This window comes from Tachypleus tridentatus, chromosome 2 (genome assembly GCF_004210375.1).
Source record: "Tachypleus tridentatus isolate NWPU-2018 chromosome 2, ASM421037v1, whole genome shotgun sequence".
NCBI classification, from domain to species: domain Eukaryota; kingdom Metazoa; phylum Arthropoda; class Merostomata; order Xiphosura; family Limulidae; genus Tachypleus; species Tachypleus tridentatus.
The window spans coordinates 143,787,600-143,799,719 of NC_134826.1; the positions used below are offsets into that span (position 1 = coordinate 143,787,600).

At 32.9% G+C, this 12,120-nt stretch overlaps 1 long non-coding RNA gene across 1 annotated transcript in view; it reads left to right on the forward strand.

Moving 5' to 3' along the window:
* LOC143245277 (uncharacterized) overlaps positions 1–10,745 on the forward strand; it is a 31,171-nt gene extending 20,426 nt beyond the window's left edge. The window contains exon 3 of the long non-coding RNA XR_013025548.1: positions 10,185–10,745. This is a non-coding gene — a long non-coding RNA (uncharacterized LOC143245277). The remainder of the gene's footprint in view (positions 1–10,184) is intronic.
* Positions 10,746–12,120: the final 1,375 nt, after the last annotated feature.

A 12,120-nucleotide genomic window follows, 5' to 3' on the forward strand; every position in this document is an offset into this window, starting at 1 on the left:
TATGAGGGCGTTGTCTTGCTCTTTAAATCAAATAACAACACTAGCTGTTACTTTTCCAAGATTATTCTACAGTTAAAACTATAGAAGCTCTTCTGAGCTCTGACCACTTGATCTGTGAGCTAGTAGGTGTTATCTACTCGTCTGTATTTGTTATATTACAACTACATAAAAGACAATAGAATTATCTTTAAGTAATAAGAAGACTGAATTCTTATGGAAGAGATGATTGAATTCCAAATACCGTCAGAAAAGATTTACAATTAATTAATTAATTCTGTATATAAATAATTTAAAACAAATACTTTTTGTTCTCAAAGATCGAATATTGCGAGGACTGCACTTCGGGTGCTCAGAGATTGGACGCCTAATTATTCTGAAGAATTTTCTTTTGTTAGTTTTTTATTAAATCAGCAAAGGATTCAGGAAGGTGTCAGCACTGTCTATGGAAAGGTTGCTCTGATTGTTCATCGAAATGATATTTTAAATATCTTATCAATAGAGTCATCAGAACCTTCCTTATTCTGTTTCGAACTTGGTTATCAACACAACCTACCTATGTCTATTGAAATACTGTGGGGCCTGGCATGGCCTAGCGCGTAATCTGAGGGTCGCGGGTTCGCGCCTGAGTCGCGTCAAACATGCTCGCCCTCCCAGCCGTGGGGGCGTTATAATGTGACGGTCAATCCCACTATTCGTTGGTAAAAGAGTACCCCAAGAGTTGGCGGTGGGTGGTGATGACTAGCTGCCTTCCCTCTAGTCTTACACTGCTAAATTAGGGACGGTTAGCACAGATAGCCCTCGAGTAGCTTTGTGCGAAATTCCGAAAAACAAACAAAGAAACAAAGAAACACTGTGTTAAAAACAGTAATGTCTATTTCGAACTTGGTTATCAACACAACCTACCTGTGTTTATTGAAACATTGTGTTAAAAACAGTAATGTGTATTTCGAACTTGGTTATCAACACAACCTACCTGTGTCTATTGAAACAATGTATTAAAAACAGTAATGTGTATTTCGAACTTGGTTATCAACACAACCTACCTGTGTTTATTGAAACATTGTGTTAAAAACAGTAATGTCTATTTCGAACTTGGTTATCAACACAACCTACCTGTGTTTATTGAAACACTGTGTTAAAAACAGTAATGTCTATTTCGAACTTGGTTATCAACACAACCTACCTGTGTTTATTGAAACACTGTGTTAAAAACAGTAATGAAAGTTGTTTTTTTTAATGAAGTAAAAGCAGAGATAGCCAATAATATCAACCGTTCAAAAACCATACAAACAAGATAGTAGGGATGTCATTTGTACCATCTTTAATATATAGAGCAGGCAATATTTAACATACGGCACCATATATAACTATCCAATCACAGTTTAGTTTAATGTATCCTGATTTTGTTTGTTATCATTCTACTACGTTCTCTTCCTGGTCTCTTATGTAGAGATGAAGCAAATGCCATCCCTGGTCTCTTATGTAGAGATGATGCAAATGCCATCCCTGGTCTCTTAGGTAGAGATGATGCAAAAGCCATCCCTGGTCTCTTATGTAGAGATTATGCAAATACCATCCCTGGTCTCTTATGTAGAGATGATGCAAATGTCATCCCTGGTCTCTTTATAGAGATGATGCAAATGCCATCCCTGAACTCTTAGGTAGAGATGATGCAAATGCCATCCCTGGTCTCTTATGTAGAGATGATGCAAATGCCATCCCTGGTCTCTTTATAGAGATGATGGAAATGCCATCCATGGTCTCTTTATAGAGATGATGCAAATGCCATCCCTGAACTCTTAGGTAGAGATGATGCAAATGCCATCCCTGGTCTCTTATGTAGAGATGATGCAAATGCCATCCCTGGTCTCTTAGGTAGAGATGATGCAAATGCCATCCCTGGTCTCTTATGTAGAGATGATGCAAATGCCATCCCTGGTCTCTTTATAGAGATGATGGAAATGCCATCCCTGAACTCTTAGGTAGAGATGATGCAAATGCCATCCCTGGTCTCTTATGTAGAGATGATGCAAATGCCATCCCTGGTCTCTCATGTAGAGATGATGCAAATGCCATTCTCTTGTTGCTAGTCTCTTGTTTCCATTGTTTTTAAATGACTTTTATTATTGGCCGTCCTTACATTTTCTTCTTCTTATAAAATTTCCTATTTACTTTTACTGAAGTCATGGCAAAATATTTCCTGTTTGGGTTGTGATTGTAAATCTATAAGAAAGTTTAAAGTGTAAAGGTTATAAAGGAACAGCGTTTAAATTTCGAACTAACTTCTTGGGTTCACTTCCTCCGAGACAGAGAGAAGGTAGATATCCCATTGTGTAGCTTCGCGCTAAAAAAACCGTAAACAACCAGTCTATTATAGGCCAAGGTTGGGTCCTGTAGTAAAAAATCTGATTCCACGCCAGGCGAACAACGTCCAAATTCGTGCAGTATCGAAAAATATTCTTCACAGTTTAAGTTTTTAGGGCGTTATAGAAATAACAGATGGTGACTCACAGATTTCCTTCTGGACAGTAGTTCAAAATTAAAGACAACGACAGACCAGCATCTGTGTCACGAATACATATGGTTGATATTGAGCCTACAGAACAACTTTATCAATAATAAAATTCGCAATATTGTATTTTCAATGAGTTTAAAATTGCTTTAATAACTTTGCTTACACAAAGAAAATAATGTAAGCAGTAAACTGCTAAAAACAGTCAGTTAAATATGCTTTTTTTGCGTTTATTCTACGCTATACCAGAAAACATTGATTGTAAAGTTTATATAATCAGTTTTAAAGGCTGGTATATGATATACAAATATTCATATATCGTTAAATATGTGTCATACTATAAGCCAAGAGTTTTATTTTCAAGTAATCTTCAACCAGTTAGAACTGTAGCAACATCTGCCGAAAAGCTGAAATCCCAATGAAATCATTCAGTTAATGAGAACTCTACATGTGGATTTCTAAGAACGTCTAAAACGGAAGCCTTTAGTCATATTCTTTTCTTTGGAGAATTTCCAAAATCATATTAAGTGTAGCTTAACGCTCACAACAAGTCAACCTGTTTATACAAAAGGAATTTAATGACAATTTATTTTTACTTCGTGGAATTATTTTTTTTATTAATGTTGGATACTGAAGTTTGTGTTATTTTTATTCTGATGAACTATTCTTTATTAATGTTGGATGCTGAAGTTTGTGTTATTTTTATTCTGATGAACTATTCTTTATTAATGTTGGATACTGAAGTTTGTGTTATTTTTATTCTGATGAACTATTCTTTATTAATGTAGGATGCTGAAGTTTGTGTTATTTTTATTCTGATGAACTATTCTTTATTAATGTTCGATACTGAAGTTTGTGTTATTTTTATTCTGATGAACTATTCTTTATTAATGTTGGATGCTGAAGTTTGTGTTATTTTTATTCTGATGAACTATTCTTTATTAATGTTGGATATTGAAGTTTGTGTTATTTTTATTCTGATGAACTATTCTTTATTAATGTTGGATACTGAAGTTGTGTTATTTTTATTCTAAAAACTAATTTTTATTAATGTTGGATACTGAAGTTGTGTTATTTTTATTCTGATGAACTATTCTTTATTAATGTTGGATACTGAAGTTTGTGTTATTTTTATTCTGATGAACTATTCTTTATTAATGTTGGATACTGAAGTTGTGTTATTTTTATTCTGATGAACTATTCTTTATTAATGTTGGATATTGAAGTTTGTGTTATTTTTATTCTGATGAACTATTCTTTATTAATGTTGGATACTGAAGTTTGTGTTATTTTTATTATGATGAACTATTCTTTATTAATGTTGGATACTGAAGTTTGTGTTATTTTTATTTTGATGAACTATTCTTTATTAATGTTGGATACTGAAGTTTGAGTTATTTTTATTATGATGAACTATTCTTTATTAATGTAGGATGCTGAAGTTTGTGTTATTTTTATTCTGATGAACTATTCTTTATTAATGTTGGATACTGAAGTTTGTGTTATTTTTATTATGATGAACTATTCTTTATTAATGTTGGATACTGAAGTTTGTGTTATTTTTATTCTGATGAACTATTCTTTATTAATGTTGGATACTGAAGTTTGAGTTATTTTTATTCTGATGAACTATTCTTTATTAATGTTGGATACTGAAGTTTGTGCTATTTTTATTCTGATGAACTATTCTTTATTAATGTTGAATACAGAAGTTTGTGTTATTTTTATTTTGATGAACTATTATTTATTAATGTTGGATATTGAAGTTTGTGTTATTTTTATTATGATGAACTATTCTTTATTAATGTTGGATACTGAAGTTTGTGTTATTTTTATTCTGATGAACTATTCTTTATTAATGTTGGATACTGAAGTTTGTGTTATTTTTATTCTGATGAACTATTCTTTATTAATGTCGGATACTGAAGTTTGTGTTATTTTTATTCTGATGAACTATTCTTTATTAATGTTGGATACTGAAGTTTGTGCTGTTTTTATTCTGATGAACTATTCTTTATTAATGTAGGATGCTGAAGTTTGTGTTATTTTTATTTTGATGAACTATTCTTTATTAATGTTGGATACTGAAGTTTGTGTTATTTTTATTCTGATGAACTTTTCTTTATTAATGTTGGATACTGAAGTTTGTGTTATTTTTATTCTGATGAACTATTCTTTATTAATGTTGGATGCTGAAGTTTGTGTTATTTTTATTCTGATGAACTATTCTTTATTAATGTTAGATACTGAAGTTTGTGTTATTTTTATTCTGATGAACTATTCTTTATTAATGTTGGATGCTGAAGTTTGTGTTATTTTTATTCTGATGAACTATTCTTTATTAATGTTGGATATTGAAGTTTGTGTTATTTTTATTCTGATGAACTATTCTTTATTAATGTTGGATACTGAAGTTGTGTTATTTTTATTCTGATGAACTATTTTTTATTAATGTTGGATACTGAAGTTGTGTTATTTTTATTCTGATGAACTATTCTTTATTAATGTTGGATACTGAAGTTTGTGTTATTTTTATTCTGATGAACTATTCTTTATTAATGTTGGATACTGAAGTTGTGTTATTTTTATTCTGATGAACTATTCTTTATTAATGTTGGATATTGAAGTTTGTGTTATTTTTATTCTGATGAACTATTCTTTATTAATGTTGGATACTGAAGTTTGTGTTATTTTTATTATGATGAACTATTCTTTATTAATGTTGGATACTGAAGTTTGTGTTATTTTTATTTTGATGAACTATTCTTTATTAATGTTGGATACTGAAGTTTGAGTTATTTTTATTATGATGAACTATTCTTTATTAATGTAGGATGCTGAAGTTTGTGTTATTTTTATTCTGATGAACTATTCTTTATTAATGTTGGATACTGAAGTTTGTGTTATTTTTATTATGATGAACTATTCTTTATTAATGTTGGATACTGAAGTTTGTGTTATTTTTATTCTGATGAACTATTCTTTATTAATGTTGAATACAGAAGTTTGTGTTATTTTTATTCTGATGAACTATTCTTTATTAATGTTGGATACTGAAGTTTGTGCTGTTTTTATTCTGATGAACTATTCTTTATTAATGTTGGATATTGAAGTTTGTGTTATTTTTATTCTGATGAACTATTCTTTATTAATGTTGGATACTGAAGTTTGTGTTATTTTTATTCTGATGAACTATTCTTTATTAATGTTGGATACTGAAGTTTGTGTTATTTTTATTCTGATGAACTATTCTTTATTAATGTCGGATACTGAAGTTTGTGTTATTTTTATTCTGATGAACTATTCTTTATTAATGTTGGATGCTGAAGTTTGTGTTATTTTTATTCTGATGAACTATTCTTTATTAATGTTGGATGCTGAAGCTTGTGTTATTTTTATTTTGATGAACTATTCTTTATTAATGTTGGATACTGAAGTTTGTGTTATTTCTATTCAGATGAACTATTCTTTATTAATGTTGGATACTGAAGTTTGTGTTATTTCTATTCAGATGAACTATTCTTTATTAATGTTGGATGCTGAAGTTTCTGTTATTTTTATTTTGATAAACTATATATTTAGTTGGTATTATTTTTATTCTATTGAACAAATAGCCCAACAAATAGCTCAAGAACAATTGTTGTTCCTCACTTTCTGAATCCTCAAATAGAATTAATTTGAAGGATATTTATACGTTGAAACACATAGAAACAAAGTTTATCCTCTGAGATGGAACTTCAAAGAAACCAGCATGCTGAGGCAGACGTGATCAGATAACGAAGAACAGTTCAAAGTAACTATATTTCCTCATTATTGCTGGAATGATATTCAACTTCTTGGAATGTTCAATAGATGGCAATAGTGGTAGTTTTCACATTTTCATTAAAGATTAGACTAAAATGTATTTCAGCAGGCTCACTGAGAGTGTTGTCTTTAAAGAGTAAATAAAACTAAAATTGAGTTTTGCTTATTATGAATTTCGCGCAAAACTACATGAGAACTAGCTGCTCTAACTGTCACTATTTTAGTAGTGAAAGAAAGACAGATAGTTATCACCACTCACTGTCAACTCTTAGGATATTCTTTCACGAACGAATAGTGGGATTGATGGTCACTTTAAATCGACGAGCGGCAGACTGTGAGTGGTGTGCCGTAATCACCTATCTATGCCAGGTACCAAAGTTAAGAGAAACATTCTTTTTATATTTTGCTTTTGATGTTCATATGTCATGCTGTGTTGTAGCCTACAGAGTATACAATTTTTCTCGTGATTCACTGCATACGCACGTTTTACCGACGTCACGACAGTAAAGATTTCAACATTAAATATCGTTTAGGAGCGTTATTTTAGTACCTATTGCGTGACTGACAGACAATACACTATTATATTATGTTGTGAGTGATTAATGCAAGTGACTCCTCCAGGCGGTCTTCGGCACTCTTTAAGGTAAGTAAAGCAAATCACATGTAGGACTCTCCTGAAATAATTAATTTCTGTTAAGAGAACAAAAGAAAATTACCTGTATATTTGAACAAAGAATAACAAACGATATTGTGGTAAACGACCGTTTCTAGAGATTCTGGAATTAGCTTCTGTTAACAGTCAGTCCCTGCGGCGAACTGATATTTCATGATTACGTCATTTGAATTGTTGAGAGTTTCGTTAAGCCTTATTACCAGTATCATAATTGAAACTCGCTGTTTGAAGAATAAGAGAAAAACAGAATGGTTTAAGCAGTTTCTAGAAGCTAAGAGAACGAACTACGTGAACATATATTTACACATTCGAATATAGAAAAGTTTTATTTGAATTGTTGAGAGTTTCGTTAAGCCTAATTACCAGTATCATAATTAAAACTCGCTGTTTGAAGAATAAGAGAAAAACAGAATGGTTTATGCAGTTTCTAGAAGCTAAGAGAACGAACTATGTGAACATATATTTACACATTCGAATATAGAAAAGTTTCTATTCTCGTTCATGAAAACATTAGATTTTCTGAAACTTGTTTTAAAACAAGTTTTGTACAATATAAATCTCTCAACTTATTCGGATTTCTGTGTACTTTGTATGTGAAGATGTAGTTCATTGGCCTTAAACTCACTTCCTGAACCGTATTCCTAATTCCCCCTAAAGGGTTCCGAAGGCCGCTTGAAGAAGTTAACGACTCGCACCACTATATAGTAATATGTTGTCTGTCAGTCAGTAAGTCGATGCCAAAATGTCGTTGAGATTCAGAATGATCATATTAGGCCACTCACAGCCTTGAATTAAAAATTAAAGTAAACTTAGAAGGAAAGAACTACTTGACGTTTAAATAAGGCTCTGCCCACAGCGAACATTTTTGTTTGTTTTTGAATTTCGCGCAAAGCTACTCAAGGGCTATCTGCGCTAGGCATCCCTAATTTAGCAGTGTAAGACTAGAGGGAAGGCAGCTAGTAATCACCACCCACCGCCAACTCTTGGACTACTCTTTTCAAACGAATATTGAGATTAACCGTCACATTACAACGGACCCACGGCTGAAAGGGGGAGCATGTTTGGTATGACGGGGATTGGAACTCGCGATCCTGAGATTACGAGTCGAACGCCTTAACTCTACTGGCCATGGCGGGCCCAGCGAACATTCATTGACATTTTAACCTAGACAGAATAACTCTCCAATTTTACTGTTATTTCTGTTGTCTGGAGCAGTTCTTCTCAACTGGGTGAATGGTTCATTCAGGGGTTAATGTCGTAAAAACCATGGTGACTGAGTATTTACAATAACTAACCGATTAAACGTGCGCCAGTGCATTAAATCTATGTGTGACGTACACATGACGTCATGCCTGTACCCTGAAAATAGAGGAAAATAAAGTTCTCCGTGACGGGAAATGGGAAAATTATGACCCCATTGCAAATCTTCAGGACAAACATTTCTCAGTGACAGTGATCCGAGCCCGCGACTCTCGTATTTCGAGTTCAGCACCCCCTAACCACCTGGTCATGTTAGCCAAGGAAAAATGCATAGTAATATTTTAACTACACTTTGTTGTCGCTTAATAAGTTTTACTTTTACTTTCAAAAAGTTCAATCATCAAATCAAACTGGCTGGAATTTTAAACACAGAAATTCAGTGAAAACGTTGTTTATATGAATTGTTTATAAAACAGTAAGTCTTAAAGTGTTTGACGCCTATGTTGACGATGCAATGATACTAACTGGTACTTATTATGATATAACGTTATGAAAGTAATACTAATGGTACTCACATTTTTATTTATCATCAGTGATACTAACTAGTACTTATTATGATATAACGTTATGAAAGTAATACTAATGGTACTCACATTTTTTATTTATAATCAGTGATACTAACTGGTACTTATTATGATATAACGTTATGAAAGTAATACTAATGGTACTCACATTTTTTATTTATAATCAGTGATACTAACTGGTACTTATTATGATATAACGTTATAAAAGTAATACTAATGGTACTCACATTTTTATTTATCATCAGTGATACTAACTGGTACTTATTATGATATAACGTTATAAAAGTAATACTAATGGTACTCACATTTTTATTTATCATCAGTGATACTAACTGGTACTTATTATGATATAACGTTATGAAAGTAATACTAATGGTACTCACATTTTTATTGATCATCAGTGATACTAACTGGTACTTATTATGATATAACGTTATGAAAGTAATACTAATGGTACTCACATTTTTATTGATCATCAGTGATACTGACTGGTATTTATTATGATATAACATTATAAAAGTAATACTAATGGTACTCACATTTTTATTTATCATCAGTGATACTGACTGGTACTTATTATGATATAACGTTATAAAAGTAATACTAATGGTACTCACATTTTTATTTATCATCAGTGATACTGACTGGTACTTATTATGATATAACGTTATAAAAGTAATACTAATGGTACTCACATTTTTATTTATTATCTCGGCACTCATTTCTGAAGAAAAAATCTTTTGAGGTCGTATCGAACACCAATTATTCGATGAATCTTTCTAAGTTTAAAGATTAGTTAAATAAAACATACATTCTGACCCGGCATGGCCATATATTTAGGGAGTGATCGAATCGTAACCTGAGGGTCGTAGGTTCGAATTCCCGTAACACCAAACATGCTCACTCTTTTATTCATGAGGGCGTTATAAAGTTATTGCCAGTCCCACTGTTCGTTGTTAAAAGAATAGTCCAAGAGTTGACTCGTTGCCTTCCCTCTAGTCTTACACTGCTAAATTAGGGACGACTAGCGCAAATAGCCCTCGTGTGGCTTTGCGCGAAATTAAAAACAAACAAAGAAACATATGTAGTTTTTAGTAATCATTTAAGAAAAATACAGGGGAATCCTGGTGTTTAATTAAGGAATTAAAGTGTTATTTTTTTATCATACAGTACAGCTGTTTTAATCATTTTCGACGGGCTCGCAACCATTAATGTTTGGTGCTATTTAAACTATCTTGTTAAGTTTTTCTATTTTCGAAAAGTATATTTTTCTCTATTTCTCCTTATTAATGGTGCCTACAGATGTGTTATACGTTTCAGTAGTCTTGTGTTATTGTTTATCATATATTTCGGCAGTTTCGTGTTAGTACATACTACAACGAGTGATAAGTAAAGCTAATATCTTTTCCAGGTAACAAGTGGTGTTTCCTCGGCTATGTGTGGAAGTCTGTATTTTCCTGATAGTGTACGTGTCATCGGATTCCAGGTCACTTCTTCACTTTGACGTGACATTAGACACGTGGATGTAGAGGAATGCTAGGCCTGAAAGCCTGGACCGAAAGAGATCAAACCCTCTTCTGAACAACAACAAAAACTGACAAAAACAAACACAGTTCTTTAGTGTTTTAGGAGCTGGAAATAGTAAAATACGGTTTCGAAAATTAGGTATTAAGTTTGATTTTCGTGTAACTTAAGAAATATTTGAACTTAATGTTTCCATTCGAGCCCCAACTACAAGACAAGGCTGGAGATGCAGCGCCCTGGATCGTGATATACATTTCTGATGTCAGATTTTCCACATTCCCCCTAGGCTTCTAAATCATCAGTTTTTAACCTAGTGACCTTACACTATTAAACCACCAATAGAATTATTCAGGAATATTCGTGAAAATATCAATGTATAAGTTGTAACTGTCAAACCCTTTCTGTCGATGTATGTTCTCTCTTCAACAAAGATAAAAATTTAAAATACTTTTCAGTTCTGTTTAGAAACACAAATAGTGGCATTCCAAACAGTTATAACAGCTGTAGAAACACCCCAGACTTGGCCCGTTGTATATAAAGTCAAGGCAATGTTCTGACTGAAACTACTGCAGCGATTTTAAGTAAAATATTATTAGAGCAATGTTTGAGAGTTTTATGTTGAGGAAACGACAGTTTCGTCTAACCTCGGGTACTTACAGTATCAATATACCTTCTTTATCACAGCTGTTTTTGATACTTCAATATTATTATATCATATATGCGTCATAGCAAAGACATTACCCATGGTAAAAACTTAACGTTTCAGCCTTGTCGATCTAATTCGAACTTTTCAACTTTATTAGAAAGGTGAAAAATACGAGTACTGTAACGTGTAATGAATTGGCTGATGCTACGTGTCTATGTAACCATTAGATATAAAACATATACATTTATCAGTAACTATGTTGTAGTTGCATAGTCGCTCAGTGTCACTGCTCGCCAACTCAGATCACGAAAGGTTTGTGGTGGTAACACGTGTATTCTGTTCACAAGTACGACTTTATTACATTTAATTAACTTCCTAAAAGAGTCCGATAACTCAACTTTATAATTGGATGTTAAGTCTCTGTATAAGTGAATGATTTCCTGGCAGGGCTAACTGAATGTGTATAAGGTATACGATCCAGATGACATCAACAATAGCAGGCCTAGCTGAATGTGTATAAGGTATACGATCCAGATGACATCAACAATAGCAGGCCTAGCTGAATGTGTATAAGGTATACGATCCAGGTGACATCAACAATAGCAGGCCTAGCTGAATGTGTATAAGGTATACGATCCAGGTGACACCAACAATAGCAGGCCTAGCTGAATGTGTATAAGGTATACGATCCAGGTGACATTAACAATAGCAGGTCTAGCTGAATGTGTATAATGTATACCGTCCAGATGACATCAACAATAGCAGGCCTAGCTGAATGTGTATAAGGTATACGATCCAGGTGACATCAACAATAGCAGGCCTAGCTGAATGTGTATAAGGTATACGATCCAGGTGGCATCAACAATAGCAGGCCTAGCTGAATGTGTATAAGGTATACGATCCAGGTGACATTAACAATAGCAAGCCTAGCTGAATGTGTATAAGGTATACGATCCAGGTGACATCAACAATTGCAGGCCTAGCTGAATGTGTATAAGGTATACGATCCAGATGACATCAACAATAGCAGGCCTAGCTGAATGTGTATAAGGTATACGATCCAGATGACATCAACAATAGTAGGCCTAGCTGAATGTGTATAAGGTATAGGATCCAGATGACATCAACAATAGCAGGCCTAGCTGAATGTGTATAAGGTATACGATCCAGGTGACAT